This window comes from Haemaphysalis longicornis, unplaced genomic scaffold (assembly GCF_048455015.1).
Source record: "Haemaphysalis longicornis isolate Haplotype H1 unplaced genomic scaffold, Haemaphysalis longicornis Haplotype H1 scaffold_2, whole genome shotgun sequence".
In the NCBI taxonomy this organism is placed as follows: domain Eukaryota; kingdom Metazoa; phylum Arthropoda; class Arachnida; order Ixodida; family Ixodidae; genus Haemaphysalis; species Haemaphysalis longicornis.
The window spans coordinates 23,184,754-23,212,652 of record NW_027526295.1 but is presented as its reverse complement, the minus strand read 5'-3'; the positions used below and the strand labels follow the sequence as shown (position 1 = coordinate 23,212,652).

Below are 27,899 nucleotides of genomic sequence, written 5' to 3'. Positions count from 1 at the left end.
CGGTACAACGAAAAAAATCAAACCATGGAAACCATCACTGCCAATATGAAGGATAAGCACTTGCTGTTGGAGGACGCAGAAACAAAACTAGAACTATTCGGAAACTTCCCACAAGAAATTCTTGAAGGCTGGAGCAAGAAAGCCACAGAGCAACCACAAGGGAAATGGTACAGTGAGGAGATGAAGTTTCCCTTTTGGTCCGTTATTATTCTCCTTGTGTGTATGAATATACATGCACACTATTTGCTAAGACTAGTGTAAGAACTATCAGGCAGTGGCCCCAGGTTGCCAGTGGCTGGCCAGGCTTCACTGCCGACGTGTCCCATAACTCGAAGGAGGCGCAACTCCCCCTGTAAACGCCTTGCTCAATCCTGCTCGACAGGATGAGCATCAGGAAAGCGTGTGACTTGGAAACTTCGACAGGGTGGCTCATCGGCTACGTCGAGCTCAGGAACAGCCAGCAGCCAGGTGATGCAGATGATATGCCACTTGCAACAGACGCACTCGTCTTCATGGTCGTTGGACTTGCGGTACCATGAAAAATGCCCTTTGGGTACATTCCCAATGCCGAGCTCTCAGGGGTGGTCCTCAAAAACCTGGTGTTGGAAGCCATTGGCTACATGCACAAGTGCAGGCTCACTGTCGTGTGTGGCTGCCTTGGGGCCAAGGCAAGTCTCACATGAGGCAGACGTGGTTCAAGCACAAGACAAAGGCTCATTACGAGCCGAGCTTGGCTCAGACACATTAGGCGCTTGTACACTCTGAAATACTCCGAGGTTGTTGCACTCAGCTCGCAGCAGAAAGAGAAACACGATGAATGTGGTGATGGGCAAGCTTCTGGATTGCCGAGCGTGCGAACGCTCTTTCGACGAACACTACTCGCAAACACTTCACCTGCTGCATTCTAAGACTTTCCCCTTCCGAGACGTAGGCAGCCTTCAGGGTGTTTTACCCAATCTTTTATGCTTTCAAATGGCTCACAGTAAGAGAAAACGGACCGTATGAGTACCATGTCTGATTTCCTTTTGTTTCTGCATACCAGCACATTCTTAACGAAACTTGTTGCTGAGCTAGTTGGTACATAAAAAAACGTAGCGCAAAGTAGACGTGGACAGAGAAAACAAGGTAAGACATATGCGGGCGCCAAATTCCAACTTTATTTAAAGGAAACCACACGAATTTATACACGACTTATCTAAACAGAAACAACAACAAAAAATCAACCAAGGTATAATCATACTAACAAGTGTAAGAGGTGGTGACAATGGCTAAAAATGAAGAAGTACAACACTGCTGAAAGAATGACAACAAATCTACTTCAGCCTCAGGAGCAATCAAGATGGTCCAATAGCGCGTGCGTGCATTCCAGGCGCAGACAAAACCGAAAAGAGGGAAGGACAACTGCGCATGCAAAACTACACGCTGTGTTTTAGAAATTACATTTCTTTTTCACTTAATGCTAGTGACGGCGTGCTGACACACTTGTCGCCGGCTCTTTTGATAAAAACCGCCTCGATCACCTCTCTTTCCGTTTTGTTCTTGCTCTCCTCAGAAAGGTCGTCTTATCCAGGGTGTGAGCTACAGCGTGTAGTTTTGCACGCGCAGTTGTCCTTCCCTCTTTTCGGTTTGGTCTGCGCCTGGAATGCACGCACAAGCTATTGGACCATCTTGATTGCTCTTGGTGTAGTAGATTAGTTGTCATTCTTTCAGCAGTGTTGTACTTATTCATTTTTAGCCATTGTCACAACCTTTTACACTTGTTAGCATGATTATACCTTGGTTGATTTTTTTGTTGTTGTTTCTGTTTAGATAAGTCAGGTATAAATTCGTGTGGTTTCCTTTAAATAAAGTTGGAAGTTGGCGCCTGTATATGTCTTACCTTGTTTTTTTCGTCCACGTCTACTTTGCGCCACGTGTTTTCTACTTTCTTACAGCACATTCTAATTGCTGGCTGGAGCAGTGCTAGTAACTGCAGAAACTGTGAACTGAAATTTACCACAAACTATGTATTATAGCACATCTTTGTGCTGAATATGCACTAACTGTCAGTAATCTTGTGGATCCAGCATTCCTCAATGGATTACTAGGCCCACTGCAACTAGGTAAGGACTGTAGAACCTTATGGGCAGCATAAGTTCTAGTAAGCCTCAGTGGCAAAGTCAAGCAATTTCATTAAGACAGCAAACTTCACTGCTCATTTATTCTTACTGCATAAGAGGCATTTTTATCTCTGGTATGCATGATGCCAGTTCTCTTTATTCAGTCTCTACAAAATTTGTAGACTTCTCCAGTTTTTTTCATCTCACAAGAAAGTAATTCAGGTTTACCGAAGTTGATTTCCATGTATATCTGCAAAGGAGCTGTGCAGTCACATCTGCTTGTGTAGCCTACTCTGGTGCTAATTTAAGGGATAATGCATAAACTGTGATGCCAAAACATTCAATCTCTTTCCAGTTCAGTTGTGCTTCACCGATAATCATTACCGCAGAGCTGTCAAACTGGCGCTTTAGAGCTGCTCCTATGCCTTGTCCCATTGCAGGACTACAGCCACCCTGTGGTCTACGGAGGGACCACAAAGTCTCACTGTGGCCCTGTACAGTGGCTTCATGAGAATGCCGAATCCGCAGCTGACAACGCCGCATTGAAGGGACACCTGCAGGCCACTTCAAAAGCGCACCATGTGCAGCTGAGAGAGCTCTCCATTAAAGAAGCTCCTGTTGCATTGCCATTTGTCGTAGACATCTCCCACAACACATGCAACTGCTGGCTAATGAGAATTGAATTATTCCATTCAGCCAGGTAGGCTACTTAACTCTCATCAGCCAAGTCAATTGCTTTACAAAAACGCAGAAGTGAAGCGCATGTGGTGACTGGCGTCCCACGCGTGGGGAAAAACCCGGACGACGGCGCAGAGCAGGTGCCTCGAGAGGAAGAAGAAGAAGATGGAGACCGGGCCAATTTCCCTTAGAGGGTGTGTACCAGCGAGGGGAGGATCATCATCATGGAGGGCCGGCCTGGGAAGCGGAGCGAGCGGCGGAGGTTCCGCACGGCAGCTGGACAAAAACAATGGGCAGGCGGTTCGAGGCTTTCGTGGCTCGAGGTTGCTCTAGCAGGGTGATGACCACGGGCCTGTGACACGGAAGACCGACGTCGCCGTTCGGGAAGCTGTTGGATCGCCGCGACGTCCCTGGGAGCCGCAGTTCCGAGGCAAGGCCTAGCGAGCGGAGCCGGCGGCGCGTGACTCAGCGGAAGTGCGACCGGTTCGCCGTCTTACTAAACCCTGCGGCGAGGACGTCAACGCCGTGGCGACTGAGTGCCATCACTGTGGGACAGAGCTGTGAGCGTGGAGTTGTCTATTTTTTTTCCCCGCTTCTCTCCCGAACTTTAGTGGGTCGGACCTGTTTATATTTTTTTATTTCCCTTGTGTGCGCGTTCCGTCCCCAATATATTCAGTGTTAAGTTATCTGTTCAAGACCATGGCGTCAATTTCCTTGTGATCTTCCTCCGCGTGTCACACACCCGTCTGCTTAACCCCAATGTCCTCACAGCGCACTGGCCATTGCATGAGGCCAGAGTGGTCATGCTCAATTCCCACAAGTTGGTGCACACTTCCACACTAGCAAATGAATTGCTCTGTAAGTGAAAACGACAGTAGCCCCCTGATTAAGGACACATTGTAAGTACCAGGAAATAGAAGGGTCTTAAATCTTGGTGCAGAGGCCTGCTCTAAAAAGAATGAATGGGGAGCGAGTTTGATCCACTTGCTTCTGACAAACACCATTCTGAAGCCCTGAAAGTGCCTAACCCGAAAATTAATCGAGGCATTTCATATCAATGAGGAGGGGTGCTGCATGTGTCAACCATGTTCTCTAAGACAGGAAGACAAGAGCTAGCACATACCGATTAATCAACTTGTACGTTAATGTGACCTGATGAATGTCAACCATGACACAGGAGAAACAGCAAAGCTATAGGACGGTACAGGCTCGGCTGGCCACAATTATTGTTGTCCAATAATGCACCTGCTTCAGCTGACCGAGATAAGCTTTCAACAGTTCATCTGAGCTGACCATAGATAAGCTGAGCTGTGCCTTGCCCTGGGCCCACCAGTGGTGCCTGTCTTTCCAGAGTGTGTGAGAAAGGTGAGTACCTTTCTTAAATCTGAAAAATCTGTACTGTTAACAGCAGCAGAACCCACCAAGGAGCCGCCCTTTTTTTTAAACTGAGTGCCAGTGAAGGGTAGTGCCTCTTACCTCTACCTAAAACACCTTATTATTCAAGGCCCGTGGCACTACGAATACCAAAGGTGCCATTTACCCTTCATTTTTTTTATCAAGAGTTTATGCAGAATATTTTTATATCATTTTAAGAGTTTTCTGGTGAAAGACAACGTGCTAGGCTCGAATGAAGAGCTCCCCAATCAGACAACACATGCTTGAGGGGCCCTCTCCTGTAATCATCACAGCAAAACTGCAACGATACAGAACACAATTGAGAAGGGACCACATGTCTGCGTGCTGACGTATCATCTCTAAAGGGTCAGCTACAAGGAAACGAGCTACGTTGTCTTCACATGTGACTCCATGACAGGTATGTAGGTTTTCACTACAGTTATACAAATTACAAGGACAACATTACTAATGCTAGCAAGAACATGGCAAAAGTGGAGACAGCTTCAAAGATGCAAACACTTCCTCGAAGAAAAAGGGAGCAGAAGAGAATAAGGACAGATCAAATTTTGAAGTCGCATCAATAAAGTTCCTCCTTCACACGTTTGTCTTCTGACCACTGAGTGCCCTAGTGTCAGTTGCTTGTTTGGAGTACACCACATGACGTAGGTGTGAAAGTCTGGATGTTATGCTGTTTGTCCTGTTTATCCCAAAGTTAAAAAAAAAAAAACAAGGACGAAGGACACAAAACACACTTACACTTCGTCGCATTCATTAAAAAAATATAAACACTAAAGAAGCCTGTCATTTCTTAGTCACAGTCGAACCTCGTTAATTTGAAGTTGCACAATACGAACTGATAATCCAAACTGGTCCATTGGTCCCGGCAAAGTAACGTGTAGTTGAATGAGGGAAAACTTTCGCTAATTAGAAACCTGAAACACGTGCCACGGTTCCTTTGAAGAATATTGCCCGTCTGCACAGACTACCTTTCATGAAATTCGAAGCCGAAAACCAACGTTCAATGTGTCACTAGCCTCCACAGCTTCCCATACCCGAAAACTGTGCGCTTGCTCCGCGTACACTGAAGCAGCTGCCATAAACCACGCGACCTTCACACCATGGATCTTAGTCTGGAAGTGCGCGCCTGCTGCTTTGGGTTCACATCTCGAACTGAGCATTGTATATGCCGTACATTCGCAGCGCACAATTATTGAAAGTGCCCTCCAAAGGCACTTTATCGTGCATGCATTTCTAATACTGGTAGTGTGCGCTGTACCACCAATCAAAGGGAGCCCCCCCCTCCCTCAGTTCGAACTTCGGCTAAATCAAATTAACGAGGTATCACACCAACTACGCAGTTACGGCGATAAACAAGTGCGGTTCACCGTGGGGAAGTCCGCAACCGGACCTTATTAGGGCGATTCTCGCGAAGGCCGCTAAGTGGCGGGCAGAAACACGGAGTCGCCAATACTCCGCCTGCCTCGAAGAGTTTGAGATGACAGAGTAAAGTACAGTCAGTAACCAACGTTGCCTGAAACATGAGTGTAGGTGTAGCACCGGCTGCCAGAAAACGTGCATGGGGCACACCCTTCACAATCTTGTAGCAGTATGTGGATTCTGCAGACGTATGCTTCCCCGACCTTCTAGCACAGTGTCAGGTGCTAGCAAGAGCAGTGCATTACAAAGCTCGACAACTAAAAATTATCACTGATAGGGATGGCAAATATCAGTTCTCTCGATGATTCAAGTCGGTGAAGTGCCCACGACCTACGAGGCAGACCTGATCGAAGAAACACAGACTGGATACCACGAGCTTTCAATGCTGCATTGCCCTACAACCGTAAAAAGCGAAGTTTTGGGAAATTCGGTGAAAAAGGCGGCACTTAATGCCAACTTGTGCTTGATGACGAAAGTTTTGCTTTGGCACAATAGTTTCCCACTATACCCAACACGCCCGGGAAGCCAGGCTTGCCCGAGCACATGCGGCAGCCCTGCTTTGAGCGGAGAAGTTTTTCAACACACACATACAAGAAGTTATAGCAGTGGAAACTGTAACCCAAGGGTCAAGAGATCTGTTCCGGTTTTTCTTTATTTAACCTATCCTAGCCTGAATTTACGGTAAGGCATGAAAACAATTTTTTTGCTTTCACTTTTTCTAGTCTATGTATAAGGAAGCCGCAGGAGAACTTTTACCCGTGCCGGAGTTTCGGGAACAAAGTTGCGACTATGGCACGAAAACATAACAAGTGTCATAATAAATCAGTTATGAGGAGGTGTTTTTAAGGGGCAGGAGTTGGAGCAACAGAAGTGAAAACGATGAAGCAACTCGCGCTGGTGTCGGAAAGAAAAGAGCACGCGGGGAAGAAGGAGGAGGAAGAGAAAGAGAAGCGGAAGGGAGGTGGCATGTCAGAGGCAGCAGGAACGCGGTGATCGGCGAGTTCTCTGCTGGGCGCAAACGCCCAGGAGACCTCACGGCCGAGCCACACTCTCCCTTTCACCTTCAAGACGTTCAACCACATCCCCAGAGATTCTGCAACGCCACTAGTTTCAAAGGCACTTCACCACCTAGCAACGGCTAGCGCCAACTTCAAGGTCACAGCACTAGCGGCCATAACATCTAGCCAGCCATCGACTTCCTAAGCGCGAGCCTGAACTATTTTGTGGGTAGGACTTCCTTTCATAGAGACTGGACTTCTTAGCTAGTGTCGATTTTCCTCTCTGTAGTTGTTCTGGTTATGTCCCGTCAATACAATTCGTCGTTTGTCTAATGCCCAAACACTTTGTTCTTCTCCTCCGGGAAAAGCACTTCCGCATAAACAAGACAATCTGCATCATACCAGTGCACGGTTACTTTCTTCGGGAACAAATTACTCATGCCAACTCCCCTGTGTTAGTGAACAAAGTACCTATTGTGAGACATTTTTTTGCAACCTAAATACTTCCCTTCATTTAGTAAATATGAGTTTCAATGGATGACCAGTCACCACGATGAACAGTGATCAATGGCAAAAACAGGAGAAACGACAGCAGTCGGCACTTTACTGAGTGGGAGGTATATGATGCTGCTTCTGCCTTATGTTGCCATCCTTGTGTAGATTCCATCTGAGCACGGGTGTGACAGCTACCGATTCTTTGTTCTGGTTGTGCGCCTTACAATTGGTGTGATGCGAATTTGCGAGAACCGGTCATGAGAGGTTAATGCATAATAATGCCCATTTCTAGACTTTCCTTTCAGGAATGCTGCAGAAAAGCTTATGAATCTTTTGGACATTTTATTTACAGGTGGCACAAACAGATCGGTATGGATCACAAGTTCTACTGCACGTCGAATCATCACAAGGAAGCAGTCGTTTGAAACGCTGGCACAACAACTGCAGACATCTAAAATGGCTGACTCAATAGTATAATGTAAAAAGTTGCCTTTTACTGCAAAAGTTCGCCTGACCTCAAATGTTGAAAAAGTAAGGAAAGTGACACATTGAGCTGCTTATTCCAGCCGCAAGTCCTACAGTGCATGTTAGGACTTTAGTATGACTTTACTGAAGTTTGCAGACCATTCCAGCTAGGATCAACAAAACAGTAATGTAAGAAAACAATGTCTTATGCACTCACGATGCCACCGTTTTTCATGATTTGTATAAACAGAATATTTCGCGGAATTGCTTGCAGCAGAAACCCGTGTTTGCAAGTTGACAAAACGATGTGTCAGCTAAATTTGCGAAAAGGTTATTCACGCAAAATTACCCCCCACCCCACTTTAAGATTTGGCTGATATGGTTACAGATGTTGCCTGCTTTCGAAAGTTTGGTCACCAGATCATGGCTGAGCCATTGGAATTACGAAACGTGACAGTTTGAGTTTGTGTTTCTTGGTTTGTTTCAGGAATAGAAATGGAAGAAGAAGCCCTAATAGAGTTATAAAAAAGAAAGTTGGCACTAGCCTGTGATGCCCCCCCCCGATACGGGGATAGCGTCTTGCTACCCACTAGGTGGATCCAGACGGAGTCGAGGGGAAAAGAGGCAACACAGGTTTGGCTGTAGAAATATTTAAATTAATCCTGTATTAAGGGATTCCGGCATGGATGCGCGTATAACGTCTGCATGCGTCTGGCTATAGCGGAAAATTAATTTTCATCGGCAAAACTGCCCCATAAATTCCTCCAAAAGAGGCGATTATGAAGCGGGTGCGCAACGTTTTTCATCGAGAAAAGCAGGTGAAATGTTTTTTAATTTGCCGTGTGTTATCGACCAAAATCTCAGAGAAATAACTTCGTTAGACATTTTAATTACCAAGATAACTACAGTTAAACCTCGTTATAACGAAATTGAAGGGGCGCCGCGATTTGCTCGTTATAGCCGTAGCCGACATTTACTGCAAATATTATGCATTGTAGTAACCTAAAACAAAAAGCCGGCGAAATAGCATCTTGCTGCACGGCGGTAGTAAGTAAAATAAACTAGGGGTGTGCGAATATTCGATTTTCGAATTCGAATCGAATATTTCTTGCCCGAATAATTCGATTCGATTTTCGAATACCCAGCATTCAGACTTTCGAATAATTCGACGTGACGAATATTCCGAACGCTGCCAAAGTTGCGGCTAGATTAGTGTGGCCCTTACTGCCCCGAACGTCGAAAGGTGTTGGTCAAACAATTGCCAGCGACCCGTTTTCGGCTAGGAAAGTTGTCTTTGAGGTTTGGACGTATCCCTCCTTTTCGCCCGCAGAGACTTCATTGCCGACATGTAATTAAATAGTTCCTCGATTTTTTTGCGTCACTGTCATACACGCAAAGAAGGAGCGACACAGCAGTCTTTTGCGCGCAGAAAACGTTCCTCACATACGGGTTTTTGTAATAATGAGGTGCGTTTCCGTTTTCACGTCACTGGAAACAAATATGATGCGTTCCACTCGGGACAAAACAAATTACTACGACGACGCCATTTTGTGATGGCGATGACACTGACTCTTCCCCGCTGATAGTCGGCCGTAAAATATCATTTTTCTTTTGTTAATTAATTTTATCACACGACTGTGCAGCCGCAAAATAGCGTACAATTATGGTCTTGTTAAATTTCTGTGGTTTTGGCCTTGCTGTAACACACTATCATCACCCGTTCTAGACCCTTTCTTGACGCCTATCCATAGCCAATCTGACGGTCGTCGCCGTCGTCACCATGGTCGTCGCACGCCGTGATTATCCTCCTGTGTAACGTCCGCGTACCGTGCCATTCAGCATGAATAGCCACGGTGAAAAAAGAAGCGTAATTTGGAAGTTTTTTGAGAAGGCAAGTCCGTCCTCTGCCATCTGCAAGAAATGCGGCTCCACGCTCAAGACGCCGGCAAGCACGACAAGCCCGCTCTTGAATCACTTGAAGAGCAAACACCACGTTCACTACTTGGAGATATTCGGAGAATTTGTAATACTTTTAACATGACAGTTTGTGATTTCTTTAATTCCTTTTAGTGTATTTACTATTTAGAGCTCAAGGACATGAGCATGTGTTTGTTAGTGTCCAACCTACTTGTTCTTCCAAATAAAAGCTTTGGTATTCGATATTCGATATTTTTGTCCACTATTCGACACTATTCGATTCGAATTCGATTCGAGATAAAATTTCACTATTCGCACACCCCTAAAATAAACACATTCCGGAGGTAAAGCGGAAAAGTCACGAACCTACTTTATTGCAGTTCAAAACTCGTATTTAAAACAGACTTGGCTACGAAGAACTCCGTAATTGGACGTTGATGCACCTTTCTGATGCGAGCGATGGCTCCCTCAGCTGCGGCCGCTATGTTCACGGCATCTTCGCCGCCCTCGTGCGCACCGAAGTAGCGGCGCAGCACGTCCACCGCATCTAGTGCCTCCGACGCCGTCCTTAGCGCTTCTTTTCAAGCCACTTGCAACAGTGCTGACGATGGACTCTCGGTTGCTCCCGATGGTCGACAGCGTACTCGTCCACACGTCAAAGTCTCTTGCCACCTTACCACGGAGTGCACCTTACCTTCCTTCGCGCCCGATGCGACGGCTTTTATCATAGCCGTCTTCTGTTCAAGCGTGGTAGTCTTTCGCTTCGCTTCCCGCCTGTCGCACTCGCGTTTTTGGAATCACGCGGGCAGTACGATAAAAGATAAGGCTGAAGACTGCCAAAACCCACGCACAAAAAACTACACAGCGAAGTCGGCGATACGAACAGGGGAGGGAGGGGAGGGGGGAGAGGAAGGCGACGCAACCGCGCGCGCCGTGTGCATTGGGGTTCTTCTCGGACTCATCGCGGATAGTCCGCGGATTCCCCGAAGCCATAGGGATACGTTGAAAAATCGAACGTCGGACTGCTTCTCGGGGAGCCCGCGGTGAGTCCGCGGGACTGTAAATAGTGCCGTGCGCAGCGAGAGGAGGGTGGGGGCTTCGCGTGCGGAGCGTCCGCATGGCGCGCCTTCCTGCTTCGCGCGCGTGGCGCGAGTTTTGAACTGCTAATACCGTTGCCGCGTCGCGCACCGTCTCAAATCCGCATTGCGCACTGTTGTAAAATTAGCTCAAAATTTGATTTCTCAACGAAATCTGTTCGTTATATCCCGTAACAGGGAAATTTTACCTGGTTAAAACGAGGTTTTAAATACATTGATTTCTATGGGGACTTTCAAGGGGAATTACGATTTGCTCGTTATATCCATTATTTCGTTATAACCCGTCTCATTATAACGAGGTTTAACTGTAGTTACAAAGGTAACTGGAGGAATGGTTAAATAAGCATGTATTGTACTATAATTGGAGAAAAGCGTACTTGGACATATGTGTCCCTATGTACCCTGACAGAACTGTGGTTCTGCTTTGAATGCACTCGCGATCACGACGCTGGTACCATATTGCCTTAGCAAATGCTGCGAAAAAAATTGGTTGGTGTTTTTGTCTTTTTTCTGTGCGTTTCCGTGAGTTCGCCCTCTTACCTTCCCTCACCGCAGCTTTTGGCTTGCAGGAGGATGGCTGTTAAACGGCACAAATTTCTAGTGTCAGAGGGAGAGATCTACCAAATCTTGTTTGCTGACGACAGCGATGATGAAACCGCATTACAACTTGACGGGGAAGATTTGGAAATTTTTTGTTGAAGACGTGGATAATGTTGAGGCAGAGACTGACATTGAGCACCCAGACAAACCCGGGCCTTCAAACCCCCAAGTAAATGCGTCAGGCATACAGCGTCTCACAACAACTACAGCACCCATCAGCTCTACTGACATGAGTGTGGCTAAAGCCACAAAGAAAATCACGTGAAAGAAGTCCTACAGAGCCAAGAGATTCACAAATGACCCTGGAATGGAGTACGGGATAATGCAATGTGTACCGGACAAAGATGAAGAAAGCGTTGTGACACCACTTGAAATTTTTTCAGCAGTGATGAACTTGATGCACTGGTCTTTGATGTACAGTTAAACCTCGATGTAACGAAGTCGGTAAAATTCGTAATTTACTTTGTTACATTGAAATTTCGTTACATTGAAATTCGCGGTTATAATGAAGTGTTCATCCCGTGAAGCGTTTCCTGAAAAAGAAAACGTGGCGCGCATACACGGCCGGCGCACTGTTTCTGTTTCTATCGGTGCTTAATCGTCTACGCGGGCATCAGCGTGATCCGCATGGAGCGTTTTCTTCCCGCAAAAACGCGCCCCGCAAGCCACAGGCGCGCTGACGCAGCCGCGGAGACCACCCTCGCGATGCGGGTAGCTCCAGCGACCGATTTTAACCGCTCGCTGAAACGCTACTCGAGGGGCAAATTAGAGGGGTATGCGAGAAAAAAAAAGCGGATAACGTGGGCGAAATTTTCACTGTAAAACGTCATACGCGCCGCTTACGAGAGCGCCCATCAAATATCCTTCGAGGCGGCCTTATCGTCTAGCCAGCCGGCATCCCTGAGCGCTTCGAAGCTCCCGCCATAGGGTGCGCGCTTCCCCATTGGCGAAACCATGGTGAAACTGGTCAGGCTCCTCCCACTGCCGCGCGCAGCGCGAGTCACTTCCCGCCGCCGGCACGCAATCGCGGACGCCGGTGTGAAAAAAAAAAAAAAAAAACGCGCGTGCAAGGCTCATAAAGATTCACAAATGCTTGCTGGGACGACGAAACCCGACAAGCATGAGTGAACTCGAACGAAGTGCAAAGCGGCGGCTTGCGGCGGCGGCGGCAACGCCAGAGGCGATTAGGCTTACCACCGCGGAGGATATTTGACGGGCGCTTTCGTAAGCGGCGCGTGTCACGTTTGCAATGAAAATTTCGCCCACGTTATCCGCTTTTTTTCTCACATGCCCCTCTCATATGCCCCTCGAGTTGCGCTGGAGCTACCCGCATCGTGCGGGTAGTCTCCGCGGCTGCGTCAGCGCGCCTGTGGCTTAATTGCGGGGCGCGTTTTGCGTTTTTACAAGGAGAAAACGCTGCGTGCGGTTCACGCTGATGCCGATTAAGCCGTAGACGATTAAGCTCCGACAGAAACAGTGCGCCAGCCGTGTATGCACGCCACGCAGTTTGTAGGCAAGGGACTTAATCAAAGACTCCGTGGCTGGCTGCATCCGCGGCATTGGGCGACCCGTGTCGCCGTTCGCGTTTTATTGGGACCCCATTTCGGCGCTTGCGTCTCCCAAAATCTACTTGTACAACTTAAACATCGTGCCTCGTTCTCCATGAAACTTCGTTACATTGAAATTCCGGCAAACGGGACTTCGTTACACAGAGGGTGAAAATACATGGTGTGCATACACTTGAAGTTACAAAAAATTCCATGGTTCGTTACATCGAGGGTTTTGTTACATTGAAGTTCGTTACATCGAGGTTTAACTTACTTGTGAAAGAGAGCATTCATTACCCACAACAAAATGGAATTGTTTTCACAACAACAAATGAAGAAATGAAAGCGTTTCTGGGAGTCAAGTTAGTAATGAGTTACCACGTGTTGCCAGCTCTCAGAAACTACTGGTCAACGCTGCCTGACCTTGGCGTGCCGTTCTTCCAGTGTGATGCCTCTTCACCACTTTGAGCAGCTTCGCAGTGCTCTGCATTTTGCAGATGAGTCTCAGACGAGTAGAGAGGAGCCCAACTTTGACAGGGCCCATAAAGTGCAGCCTCTTATCGACCATTCCAATGAGGCGTTTCAAGCTGCGCTTTTGCCGACAAAGCAGCAGAGAGTCGACGAGCACATGATCAAGTTCAAAGGCCACAACATCATGAAACAATACATAAAAAACAAACCGATTCGCTGGGGCTTCAAGACGTTGTGCCGCCGCGACTCAGAAACAGGATATTTGTTTCAGTGTGAGATGTACACTGGGATGAAGAGCGAAGGCACTGCCATGGGGCTTGGAGAGTTAGTCATGCTCAAGCTTACAGATGAACTGAAAGGTTTTGGCTGCGAGGTTTTCTTCAACAACTTTTTCAATTCCCCAGCCTTGCTTTCCGAGCACGCAATCAAGGCCTGTGGAACCGTGCGCGCGAACCGGAAGGGTATGCCCAGGAATTTTCCGAGTGACAAAGAAATGAAAAGAGATGGTATTGCATCATTTAGTGTGGATGGCATTGCCTGCGTCAAATGTATGGATGACCGGGCAGTCATTTTGTTATCCAACTTCATATCGCCAGTGGAATACATTCTTGCACAGCGGCGATGCGCTTGGAAGAAAGAAAAAAATTACACTATCTTCCCACAAAAGAACCGTGACGAGATGCAAAGCATCTGCTCCGGTGCAAGAACTCGCGTTTGAAGCGTTCGTCAGCGCCGACCAGAACACGACGTTGCCGTGCCGAAGCGGCGTTGCGTTCTCGGAGCGAGGGATCTGCTGCTCGACGTTGGCGTTTCGAAGTGGTGTCACTTTCTCGCAGTGTGGGATCCGCTGCTCGACGTTGCCTTTTCGAAGCGGCTTCACGTTCTCGAAGCGAGGAACCCGCTGCTCGATGACGACGTTTCAAAGCGTTTTCATGTTGATGAACGGCATCCAGATCCGCTGCTCGACGCTGGCGTTTCGAAGCGGCTTCGCGTTCTCGAAGCACGGGATCCACTGCGCGACGCTGGCGTTTCCGTTCTGCGTTGCAAGCTCTCCTCTGCGCAGTCTTGTCTTCAGAGGTGCTCCCGGTTCTGGAAGTGGACTAGATGTTGCTGGTTGAAGGCGTGACAGCCAGTTCACTGCCAGAATCGTTGGTGGCGTCCATTGTGAGCTCATCGGAAGGCGCAGCGTTGTCCCGACAGAAAGCAGCAACTGAAGGGAGCAGCGGCGCAGACCTGGTTATATGAAGTGGAGAGGAGGAGGGGAGAGGAGGAGCCACGCACAGGTGGTGTGGAGAGGGGGAGAGGAAGAGCAGCGCGTGCGCTATCGCACAGGTGGTGTGGAGAGGAGGAGGGGAGAGAGGGCGGCGTTATCACAGCTGTTGTGGAGAGGATGAGAGATGCGGACGCCAGATGACGGAGCCTGGACTAAGAGATGCTTTGCATCTAAAAATGGATGTCCGTTGCACCTTGATTGTTACCTTATGGACCAAAAGAAAGTTACCTACGAAGTGGACCGGCGCTCCAAAATCAAGTACTACCTAAGCGTATTTTTTGAACTTCTGGACATCGGTGTCAACAATGCCTACATTTGCTACATGAAGCTCCAAGCTGAAAACTCTAATATTCCTGCTCTGAACTTGCGTGAGTTTCGACAAGCTGTGGCGCGCTCTCTATTGGCAGCTTTTCAAGTCGACAATGAGGCTTGACAGGTCTCATGCAGACACAGAGACGCACCACGGTGTTGACGCATCCCACAGTTCCAACACACCAAATTGTCAAAAGTGACTCGCAAGCGCGGCGTAAATTGCACAAAATCAAAAAATTTCAAAACCACACCTTCAATTGCTGCACAGTTTGTGCAATTCCCTTGTGCTTTACGGCGGCGAGAAATTGTTTTCTGGATTTTTATACCGGTAGCAAACAAGTAGCGACCACTGCTTGAGCGAGTTGGCTCCCTTAATGTAGATAGGGACGTATGCGTCCAAACCTATAACTTCTTTTGCATAACAATAGTTATCTTATTTATTGGTTTTTTTTGTTTTTTGGAAGGCCAAAATAAACGACAAACACCTTCGTACGAAATTTCGTGTCGCTCGTTTTCTTGTGTACCTCAGAGGGTTAACAATGAAGTTGGGCTGGTGCTGACGCGCTCACCCGGCAAGATGATGCGACTCGTAGGAGCGGATCCGAAAGGCGGCTGGCGCTGGACCTCGGAGATGGGACCTCTTGCTCTGTGGCCGGGGTGCATGGGGCAAGTTTGCTCTGTAGGTCGGGAAAGGTCGGGACTATCATTCCGAGGCACGGTGATGACCACGCACGCTGCAGGGCCGTGGGGGCGAACTCAAAGTGCTGCGGCGGGCTCGCTGGTCTGCGTAGATGGGTATGAGGGATGATCGTCATCTCGTTCTTGGCCGGGATTCGGGAGCACTTTTGTATGTCACCTGCGGCATCTCCGACGACGGCGGGTGGCAGGACAGGGATCGCGGAGCATGCGGGCCTTCTTATCACCTCCGCCAGTTCGTGGAGGGAATTCAGCGCTAGGTGCTGGTTCGGGGAACTCGCGGCAGGCCGTTTCGTTGTGCGGGCTGTGCGCATAGGCGACGTCGCCATCGGACGCCGGAGTCAGCATGGGGACGTCACCCGTGGGGTGGTACGCATGTCGGCTCTTCGCAAATTGGTGGCACGCAGTCAGCGGCCGGCGTCAACATGCAAACGTCACAAGTGTGACACAGGTATTTTGATGTTACATGCAGTATCACATTTGCCAAGTATTTTGAACGTGTTTTCAAATATTTTAGTTCATGTTCAGCTCAAACAGGGCAACCTGCCCTTACTGAACGCTGGGTCAATGTTGTTTGGTCACTGCATGACGAAGTACTGGTCGTGTCACTGGGAAGCAGAAAATTGACAGGATCTATCCCATAGGTACGACGGTAAGCACTTGAGAGTTTGCTATCTGCCACCTCAAATGCACACGGGCAGGAGTTGCCGATGAAAACAAATTTTTCAGGTTAGCCCTGCCATGGCCAGGTGCAGGCAGCAGCTTCAAGCAAGCCGGGAAGGACTTGTGAAGTCCAGCTATGGTGTTGTGCCCCTTTAGTACAAAGTACTCGGCCATCGTTGATGCTGAGAACTGTCGCAGCTTTGTGAACCAAGATGTGAACCAGGCCGGGCAAAACAGTCTGACACTGCATAAGGGTCGGATGCACCATGCCAGGTCCGGGATGCCTCACGGAATTATGGTTCAGCTAACTTCAGGCAAACAGTACAAGCACCACTACAGCCAAGACGTGCACAATGCGAGCTTTGCTTTGTAAAGCTAGACCAGTTATGGTTGGCATGTAGCCCAGATGGGATCATTGACGCTGGCAGCATAAACGAGCTTCTCAAGAACAGGTGCACTTATTCAGAAAGAAGTGGCAGGGAACCCTTCATTGACTGCAAATGCCTTCCGCACCTCTTTTCATCACGGGCATATGCAAGCTTAAACAGTCCCAGGAGTATTGCACTTAAATTCAGTTCCCGCCTCTTAGGTTCTTGGGCTCCCGCTGGGTCTGCTTGTCACGTATGCCGCCCAAAGGAGCTAATGGAGCAAACAAACGAAAAAGCGTAGTTTGCTGATTCACGAGATTATTAGTACTACTGTTGCTAGGAAACGCATGGATCACAACGGATAAAAGCAGACGCTGGTACAAGGATGCGGAAACTTGGTCGAAGAAAAGTGAACAGAGGAGAGTGGCTGCAGAGACACTTTCACACAGAATAATGTTCCTCCTTGCCACGTTTGTCCTTTCCAGACCGCTGCATGCCCCAGTATCAGCAGTTGCCAGCTTGACACACATTACACCTGTGGATGACAAAGTCTGGGAGTTACACTGTTTGTCCTGCGATTTTTTCCCCCGTCTCCAGTTTTTCATTACGTGAAAAAAGTGATGGACACAAAACGCACCCACACTCTACCAAATTCATTTTCACTAAATAAACGTCACAGTAGCTTCTCATTTCATAGTGAACTATATAGAAGCCATTGTCTAGTAAAAAAATTGTGCAGTACAGTGTTGGGCTCCAGTGAAAGCAGTCCATTACAAAGCTCAACTAGAAATTATCACTGATCAGGAATGCAAGACGCCAGTTTATTGACGATTCAAGTAAGTGAAGTGCTTAAGATAGAGAAGGCTGACCCGATTCAGGTAGTACAGACTGAAGACACCGAGTATTGCATGACATCAATGCTACGGCGTCCTCCGACAGTAAAACGCGATGTCATACCTAGCTGGCAGAGTACGCTGGCCATGTTTGCGCACATGCTGCAAAACCACAGAGCTCTTGGTAAGTTAGCTCCAGACTTCACCAACGTGATGACCAGTGGGATGAGGTGCAGGAGCTTCCTGATTTTCACAAGGGGAAATGAATGAATGAAACCACGTTTATTCCACATTATAATGTGCCGTGGGCACTGCGGTGGAAAGGACTACGGTGTTATAGAAGAGGGAAAGGGTTGGGCTGCCTCCGTTTTTTTAACGGACGCATTGGAGGCAGCTAAGTGGAGGCCGCTTGAATCTTGTGGCTGTCGAGGAGCCGATCACCAACTGGTGGGACATGGCTCTTAAAACAATTTCTTTTAGTTTTAAAGTAAACTCTGGGAAACTTGTCAGCCTTGCTGCTTTTTTACCACTGATTTCAAATATGCCAATATTTTTGGGGTCAGTGAATTAGTTACCGAGATAATCAGAGATAATTAGCCATTTATGGAGGAACAATAGCCAAAACAGTGTTGGTCCTAAAACTGCAATCTTTATATTTTCCAATACAGTATAACCTCGTTACAACGGATCTGCTTACAACGGATATTCAGATACAAGATACCAATTTGCGATGTTCGGTTGGTCTTCCTATCTGCGCCATTGATTAAATTTCGTTTACTGCGGATTCTGTTACAACATACATTCGGATATAACAGACCAGTTTACAAGGTTAGCAAGTCCATTTTTACACCTCGACAGCAGACTTTTCAGCTGAAGACAACCTTTAATTTCACACTTTTCTTGATTTAGTAGCAGCAGCCACAGCGGTAACGCGGCGGCGGCCATTTTGCCACTGTGCTCGCTATGACTCGGATCGACTTCTCTATGGCTAGACTTGGATCGGTTTTGGACAGCGCCAAACGGGGAACTTTTCGGTATCTACTGTAGCCAGCATGGTAGCCAGGCCAAGCCAGGCCAGTTTTCGACACCATCTCGGAGAAAGCGAGGTTTGGTTTGCTGGTTGCGGCTGGTTGTTCGGTTCTACGTCTCCACACGCACTCATTCACCGGGCGCTGTTGGCCTGACACACGGATGACATGGATGCCAACATTTCAGCAAACGACCTCCCTTGTAAAAGTTCAACGGAAGCAAATATCGCTGCAAGAGAAGCTTCAAATCATCAGTTGCATAGACAAAGGCCAGAAGCAAACGGACGCTGCAGAGCGCTTAGGACTGTCTAAGCAAACTGTCAACTCGATCATCAAGAAAAGAAAGGATACCCTGGCCAAGCAAGTAACGGGTGACCTGCAGCCAAAGAGGTTCAGGCTCAGAGATGCTTCGTTTCCTGAAGTTGAAGACGTCCTTCTAGTATGGCTTCGCGACGCCCGTTCACGCAACATCCCCGTCAATGGGTTTTTATTGCGAAAACGGGCCGAGCAACTTTCAGTCATTCTAGGACAGGATGACTTGAAGTGTAGTGAAGGCTGGCTAAACTGATTCAAATCGAGACACGGGATCTCCTTCAAGTGCATGTCTGGCGAGTCTGCCAGCGTTGACGACTCCGTAGTCGACGACTGAAAAACGCAGTCACTTCCAGCGATCCTCGAAGGTTACGAGCCGCGTGACGTTTTCAACGCCGACGAAAGCGGGCTGTTCTATAAGATGAGGCCGGGCAAAACATATGGTTTTTCTGGTGACCTGTGCCATGGAGGCAAAAGGTCAAAGGAGCGCATCAGTGTTCTTTTCTGTTGTAACATGGATGGCACAGAGAAATCGAAGCTGCTACTCATAGACAAGTCGAAGAGGCCTTTGTGCTTGCGTGGTGTTTATGTTCCTGTGAAGTGGGAATCCAATGGAAGCGCTTGGATGACCAAGGTCATCTTCAACAAGCGGCTGCTCAACTTCGACAGCCAGATGGCAAAGCAGAAGAGGAAAGTCATCCTATTCTTGGACAACTGCTCAAGCCACATGCAGCTACCAGTGCTTCAGGCTACCAAGGTAGCATATTTTCCTCCGGGAACGACGTCGAAGGCACAACCCATCAACCAGGGCATCGTGCACTCGGTCAAGTCTTGGTACCGCACTCGCCTCACCGAGCGGCTGCTCTATGACATGCAGCAGAAGAGGGAGTCAGTGATTGACCTGAGGTTTGCTGTGCAGGTCCTGTCTGCTGTTTGGGAGCAGATTGAAGCTAAGGTCATAAAGAACTGCTTCTGCAAAGCAGGCTTTGTCCCTTGCAGATGGCGAAGATTTGGACTGTGTGGTGGCGGACGCAGACGGACCAGACCCAGCGATGTGGGCAGCTGGAGAGGAAGCTTTTGGCCTGCAAGATTTTGCAGCATATGTGGATGCGGATTCTGAGCTCGTGAGCACAGAAGAGATAACAGACGAAGAAATTGTAGCACAAGTAGCAAATGTTCCTGTTGATCACGAACTAGATGAAGACGAAGAAGGCGACGAAGACATTGCACTTCGTAAGGTTACAACTGCCGAAGCGTTGGAGCACATTCAAGGCCTGAAGTCCTACTTTGAACCAAACATGGCATCAGATGCAGTGCACCGTCTTAGGCTCATGGAAAGTGACATAGTGTCAAAGGCTGTCACCCGCCTACTCAGTCGAAGGTCACTAGCTTCTTTTCCAAGGCTTGAATAAACCACTTGGAAATCGCTTTGTGTGGCTGGTAATTTGTACGGTTATATGCGAGGTTAGTAGGTGTAGGTTTTTCATAAGCAAATTCAATTACCATTTTTTTGGTTACAATCTCAATGATATGTTCAGCTTTTCTGGCACATATTAACATGAAGTTACTGGCTTTTTTTCAGCCATTCATATTTCCTTATACACCTTCATTCAGTGCTGTTTTTGTGTTTCTAATTCACCAGGGTTGTAAAGCAAAAACCGGAAACTGAAACAATTGTGAGTTGTTAGAGGTGAAACTTTTTGCTTGCCAAAAACTATCACTTTTAAGTACGTGGAGTCATGCACTTGAAGTATGCGTGCAGTCGAGGGGGTAGGATTTAAAACTTAACAATGTTAGTACAACAGCTCAAATGTTTACATATGAAATTTACCGTTGTTGAAACAAAAGAAAAATGACTGCCCATACAATATAGGTGGCGAAATCTCCAAGCTTAGCAACAAGACCTTCGTTTAGTTCATATTGCAGACAATTGAAACAAGTCTAGGTTGAAGTGGAGGAATGGAATATTATCAGCGAAAGAAAAGATAGAGTGAGTTCTGTACGACAGCAGCACAGCACTCGTGCATGCGATTTTCTGACATACTTCATAGTTGCAGAAGGGTGAAGACGCTGAAAAAAAACAAAATCATTCTTATCATTTGTTGGCTATAATTACCAACCTGTTTTTGTTCTAATGATCTTGAAAAATGACCGGCATAGTTCCATTGTTTCTGCTTTTTAATAGTTGAAAATTCCGAACTCTTGTTATAACAGACTTCATACATGGTTATTTCGAAGTTTGCAGTAACAGTGTCTGCATAGTTCATACATCTTTTATAGAAAACTGAAATCGTGACCACTATGAAGGTCTGTTGTAACGAGGTTATACTGTACTATGAACCCTGGTGAATGCAATAATCAGAGCCGTTTTTTGATGCATTGCTTGGAACTAATTTTTCACCTCACTAAACTTTGGTGTTTGAAACGGGCATTCGAAATGGTTCCTTGCCACTGGTGCCACCGCACTCGCGCTGGGCATTGCAGACCAAGAGAAGAGTCAGGAGAGAAGGGTCCTTAGCAGCCAAGAAAGCTGGTGGTCAAAGCCATATGAAAAACCCTTCTCCAGCCCATGTAGGCTGAAGAGGCTCACAAAAACGCAATTTGGCTGGGAAACGCCCTCCTTTAGGTTGTGTGCAAGGATGCACTTGGCGCAGCCATGCCAGAGGGTGGCATGCGAGAGAGAGGAGCTCTGTATTAGCAGAGTGCTTAGTTGGTGTACCAAATAGTCTCTGTTCGGGGAAGGGGAAAGGGAAGGAAGGCCCAAGAGAGAGGAGGGCAGAAAAGAGATACAAGTTGAGAGAGGGATTAACGAAATTAGGCAAGAAAAGGCAAGCGCAGAAGTCCCAGAGTGAAAAGATGGAAAGCTTTTTAATAAACCCCGTGTCACTGAGGTGTGAAAACCGGCAGTCGCAGGATCCAGGTCGGAGTGTTCCACAATCGCCTAAGCCCAAAAAATAACCCCCCCCCCCCCCCGCCTTTTTTACACAAAAGAAATCTCATTGCTGCACAGCAAGCAACATCGAAAGAGCTGACAACTTGGAGATAGTGGCTAGCTTAAGGCAAGCTCCCCTCTGGTTTGTGCAGGGCTGTACTTTTCATCTCATTCTCTTTGACTCTTAATGCGCTACGGGATCAATTTTAGGAACGGCAAGCGCACTAGCGATAAGAGGAAATGGCTAGGGCTCGAATAAACACTAAAACGGGTTCATATTTTCCGTTTGACACTCAGCGGAAATATTGCAACAATGGCCGGTGATGACGCATGCTTCACTGCACAGCAGGCCATTGCAGTGAAGCTTCTCTTCAAGGCAAATGTTTGAGCATTGCCTGCACCCCAAGTTCGATCCCAAGTCCCGTGAAACCGTGCCGCCTCAAAGAAGACCAGGAAATTGTGACGAGTAAGACCAGAGAATTGACAAGTGCAGTACAACGCTGCACGCCATGTCGTGAATTACACCTCAATGAATTAGTCTCCACTGCCCTCTGCACAAAGTGACTGGCATATTGAATGAACATCACCACACTTTTGCCTCTTATTTTGTGGCACCACTTGGGAGCACTTTTCGTGCAATGCTGCTGTCTGGAGCAGGATGGCGCAGTGTGGTGCAAACGCCACAGCCCTTCTATCACTGATTGCTGGGCTGAACTGTTCAAGGCGTTGCCGTGCTCCGAGTGTTTGTGAGAAAAAAAAAACCAAAAAGTTGAAGGCTGTGAGCAGTTTCTCAGAATTTAGAAGCATCGGCATCAAATGTGACGATGAAGAAAGCTCCGACAACGAACATGAGGCTGCGATAGCATGCAAAGCAAAAGTTGACCTGGCTGATAACCCTGTTGTTGCGGCAAAGCGGCTCCACAGCCTAATGAAAAGACTAGGTAGGCAAAAGTGCCAAACTTACGAAGGCACAATGCAACAATTGGACCGCACCTGGAATGAAACAATGAAGTACAGCATGATGAGCGTCCCCTCGTTTGCATGAAACAACTCCCTTTGACGTTGAGGCGACATATTTCCAGCAGAAAACCCCTTCCTTCGCACACCATAATCAAGGAGTTGCCAGGAACAACCACTCAATGTGGACCCAGCTTGGTACATTGGTTGGGCAGCAGCTTGTGCCTTGCACATAATCAGTCGTGCATTGTCTGCCACTTGCAAGTGGAAAGGCTAACATCAGACACACCGGCCGAGGCTTAAACATACGCCTACATGAGTGCGACAGTTTTTTGGTGGGCAGGCCATACTTGCACCTAGTACTTTGCTGCAATGAGTGCAAAAAAAATGGCTGTAAACCCCTATTTGAGAAAAGAAGTCGTATACAACCATAAGGGCAAGACACAAAGAGATAGTCAAAGACTGTCATATCAGCCGGGAAGAGTTGACGTCAAAAGTCTAAGTCAAAAGAGTCGAAAGCCACCCATTACTAATTCCTGGGACCACAACTTGCCCTGATCATGCCGTATTTTTTTTGTGCATGTTTGTATCAATGAGCTTGCACTATAGCACAAATCGCAAAGTTATGTTTTTTTCTGATTTAGTAAATGTTGCACTGTAGCAGCGTGCCATCCTGTGTCCTTATTCTGTGTCTTCGTCGATTGTGCGCTTTTTTTCTGAGATATCAGGGAAGCTGGACTCATACTAAATAAAAGCGCAGAAAAACGCGGGACAAAGAGAAGAACTACACAGGACGAGCGCTCACTAACAACTGAGTTTAATGAAACCAAAAACGACAAACCTCGACGCAGTTGTTAGTAAGCGCTCGTCCTGTGTAGTTCTTCTCTTTGTCCCGCGTTTTTCTGCACTTTTATTTAGTATGTCTCCATACCAACTTGCCCACTCATCGGTGCTCCTAAGCTGGACTCTGCATGCCATCACATCGAACACCCTCAGGAGCTTTCTCAGAGGATCTATTTCATTTGTGATATCCCACGCATCGTAAAATGCATCAGAAACCACCTGAGGAAGCCCACTAAGGACTGGTAAGAAAAAAAAAGATGTGCAAAAATTTGGATTTAGATTTTAATCGCTACCTTTTTTTATTTCCAGTCAAGCGACCATAACATCAATTTGGGTCACTAAATCACGCTGTGTGATACAAAAAGGCCACTTGCAAGGCCACTTGCAAGGCCACTTACCTACATGACCTACATGGCCACTTACCTACATGACCTACATGACCTACCTACATGACCTACAAGCATGACCTACAAGTAGTGTTAAAACTGATGGGAGCCCAAGTAGCACCTGGCAGTCTTCAGAAGACGAGTGTCAGGTTTGCCACCCAGTATTTTGCTGCCATAGCCTATTCGTGTTACGCGTTGCATGCTGTTTGGGTTCGTTAATCTCAACACAGATGCACTTAACTAACAGCTCTTCAGCCGCAACGCAACAGTTGGCATCAAGCTAAAGAGAGAGGCCGAAGTGCCAGGCACGGAAAACTCTGAAGACACTGAAACATTCACCAGGATGCTGAAGGACCTTTCTGATGCTTTAAACATCCAGCTAACACCGAAAGGAGTGAGGTGCCACTCGAAAGAAACACAGGCGATTGCTGGAACCCTATTTACCCGATTGGGCCTCGCATATTCTTGAGTGCTCACTTTGTTCAGTAAAAACCCTCTTGAAGATGCTGAAAATCTTAGGGTCAAAAGCCTTCTTGGAGAAACAGAATTTTGAGTAATCGTGGTTGTTTAAGACAACCGCTACTGTCATTGGCAATGACGTTTTTTCAGGGCCACCGAAGGTCGATACAGTCTACAGACATACATCAGACCAATCAAGACTACTGTATTTTATTTTGCATTCTGTTCATGTTCTAAAATGCACAAGGGACAATTGGCTAAGCCAGTGTAACAGTGGTAAATGTACGTTGTTTCCTAACATCCATGGACCACCTGAAAAACCATGTGTGCTAACAGCTTCATTAGACACACCGGCACAGCTTCACGAGAGAGAGAGAAGTGAGCTTGTACGACTTGCCCCAACATTGCCTTCGCAGGCACTGAAACTTTCGAACATAGAGCGACAAAACATGAAACTTGTTCTCAAGCTGTTTAACAGTTTCACAGTCGCAGCTCTCAACACTGCAAAAGCAGCATAACTGCAGCATGACAAAAGCGCGGACTATTTGCCGATATGGTGGCCCATAGTGAATGCAAAGATGCCAGACAAAGGGAGGCGTCTTCGAGATGACTTACAAGAGCCCATAAAGACAGTTGGTTGCCACCAAGCCGAGTTTTTGAACAAACTAGTCAGTTGGCTCGACTACTGGAAGGCCCCAAGCATGACACTGGTCATTTCACTAACGAGACCCACAACGCAACTGCATCCCACATCCCTTGCTCTCGCTCAGGTGGCAAGCTACTGCCTTAAACAGCTTGGATTCAAGTATGTCGTTTTACCAGAGAAATTTCAGACAGACTGCCTAGAAGACAGGTTTGGCAAGTACCGACGGTTACGTGGTGCCCAGTACCATATGTCCATATGGCAGGTCTATGAAGCGGAGCACAAATTGAGGCTGCAGAAGATCCTCGAGCGACCAGAGAATGCCGAGGTTTGTCATGCTCCTCCACTGATGAATTCCATGATCCTTTAAAGCAATTTGAGATTGCAGTTACAGAAGAGGACTTTGCTGCAAAGCAGCCCGCACTTCCAGCTACAACTTCTGTGGCTAATGGTTGTGCACATGCTGTACTCCAAAAGCTTACACATGCATTCTGTAAAGAGCACTTAGTTGTTGAGAGCAAAACTCTCACAAATGAGGCAGACGAGAGCGTAACGAGCATTACAAAAAGTGGACAGAAGTTTCCCCAAGCTGTCGTCGTGAACGCCATACTCATGATGAATACTGTTCTTGAGAAACTGAGAAGCAAAGGACACGCAGCCAAATTTTGTGCCTGTGAAAAGCAGAAAGAATTGCTTGTGTCAATGATTACACCGTTGCTTGAGTGGAATGAAGACTGATTTTTGCGACAATGGCCACTTACGCATGTAGTAATAGGTTATATACTTAGTGGAGCAGCCAACGCTTGGCTGAACAACCTTTGCAAACGAGAAAACAAGAAGCCGCCTGAAGCCAGAGCCACCAAACGGAAACTGAAGACACTCCAAGAGCAGTTACTTGTGCAAGACTGATAACCTGTCCTTTGTTTTTACAAAGCCAAATCGTTATCCACGGCTTCAACTCGTCCGAAAAAATTACTTTTGACAAATGCTTAAACATTCAGCTCCCAGGTTCAACGCCTTCGAAGAGTTCACTTCAAAAAAAGCACTGACGATTACTATACGCCCTAATGCAAAATTTGTGCAAAGCAAGAATCACAGTCTCTTCGGTCACAGTGCATATCTGCCGTGTCTCAGGAAGTGATCGTGTGATCAGCGAACGCATGGCAGTGCCCGCTACTCTGCCATTTTCTCGCAGCGTGGTGCCGCCAACGGACATTTTGTTGCCAATAGTGTTTGAACCTCCCGCACAAATTTCACGTGGTTCAGATGAACCCCGAATGAGCAGCAGCCTCTGGTCGAAGTGTGAGGGGGAGGCAGTGGGAGATGATGCCAAGCCAAGCAGCGCACCCCCCCCCCCCTCACCCTTTCACCAGACGCTCCTCCCCGTTTTCTTTCTGGCTTCGGTGCCTCGTTCACTCGTTCGGTTACGTGGATATCGCTGCCGCCGCCAAACCACGGCACCGGACGCTAAAGTGCTGCACACTAAAATGTTCTTACGAACTTTACTTCCCAATTTCATTGTCATGTATTGTCAACAGTCCCCTTTTGCTGTCAAGGTTACCTTTCTTCTTGCACTCAAGCAGTTATGTGGAATAATATAGTAAGAATAGTTTGAAAATTCAAAGAAATCATGTTTGAAGTTTTTTGTGTGTTCAACTACGTGTGAAGTGTCAAAAAGCTTTTACAGTTAATGTCAAGTCCGCTTTATTTTTATTTTTTTTTTTCATAAAAAATATTCTTTGTGACACCTTAGTATGAATCCTCGTTGAATGGCTTTATTTCATTGTGTTTGTTTTTAGAAGCATTTTATAATAAAGCAGGCATTCTTGTTTTGATAAAATAGTTCTGCTGCCTTTACAAAATAAAAATAAACAATAAACCCTGCAGTGCCTTCAAAAGCTATAGGCTTTGTCGCAGGTTCATAGCTTTTGCACCTGTTGCTAAAATAAATTAAACTTGTGTATTGCCCACAAAACTTACATTTCTCATTATGTTTCCATGTAGGTGTAAATCTGTGCAAGGAAAAAAAAGCTATGCATGCAACGTGGCCGCGGAATGGCAAAACGCGTACCATTCATTTCAGTGAAGCCAGCTTCCAGGCAGATCTCGCACTGATGATGTTGCGCACGTCTGCAGAGGCCTTGAAAAAGAAGTCTAGGTGGTGTTGGCTAGTGTGACCCATGGCCGCCTTGTACATAGGATAAGTACAGTGTCACAGTTCATTTCATTTGCTCTGCCACTCAGTAACAGTAATTCAGGGGTGGAACAGGGTCCATGGGTTTGGGAGCAGTCCTGGGAGTAGGTGTAGTGTGTGCTCATATAGACAGATGGCACCACAGCGACCATTGATGTGTGTGCTACCGGAGAGAGGGCACCACTTCCACTGTTGCCCATGTGTATACAGCTGAACCTCGTTATAAGAGACACTGATGTAAGAGACAAATGGGTATAAGAGACACTATTCACCCACATGGTTGGCTGCCCTATCTTTCCCATTAAATCGACCTCTTTTATAACAGACATTAGATGTAGAAGATTGGTTATAAGGGACAAGTCATCCTTGATCTTTAATCAATAATCTCGCTTGTAACAGACATTTTAACTTCAGATGCAGTGTCACCAGTCACTAATTGCAGTTGCTTCCATTGTGGAAACACAGGTGGACGACAGACAGGTGCAGTCGCTATTTATTATAACTTCAGCAAACACAAAGTGGTTCAGTCAGTTATGAAATGACAATGAGAAGCCCTGCCAATGGAAATGCAACTGACAGAAGTAGTTGAAGCTTACTGCCATTCATTGGATGGAGCGCGATCACACATGCGGGCTCTCCTACTCGCGTAGCTCCCAATCAAGAAGCACTGCAGATGTTGAGTCCTGCAAGCGTAATGAATAGCCTGACCACACAGCGGAAGAAGCTGTGCACTCTGGTTATTCATCAGGCTTGTGAACTCAACATCTACGATTCATCTTCCACAAACAAGGAAAGGAAAAA

General features: G+C 47.1%; 1 protein-coding gene and 1 pseudogene across 1 annotated transcript in view; one reads left to right on the top strand and one right to left on the bottom strand.

The window, feature by feature from the left end:
* LOC144168795 (uncharacterized) overlaps positions 1-27,899 on the bottom strand; it is a 53,235-nt gene that overhangs the window by 15,745 nt on the left and 9,591 nt on the right. The window lies entirely within an intron of this gene.
* LOC144170889 (uncharacterized) lies at positions 384-26,141 on the top strand (annotated as a pseudogene).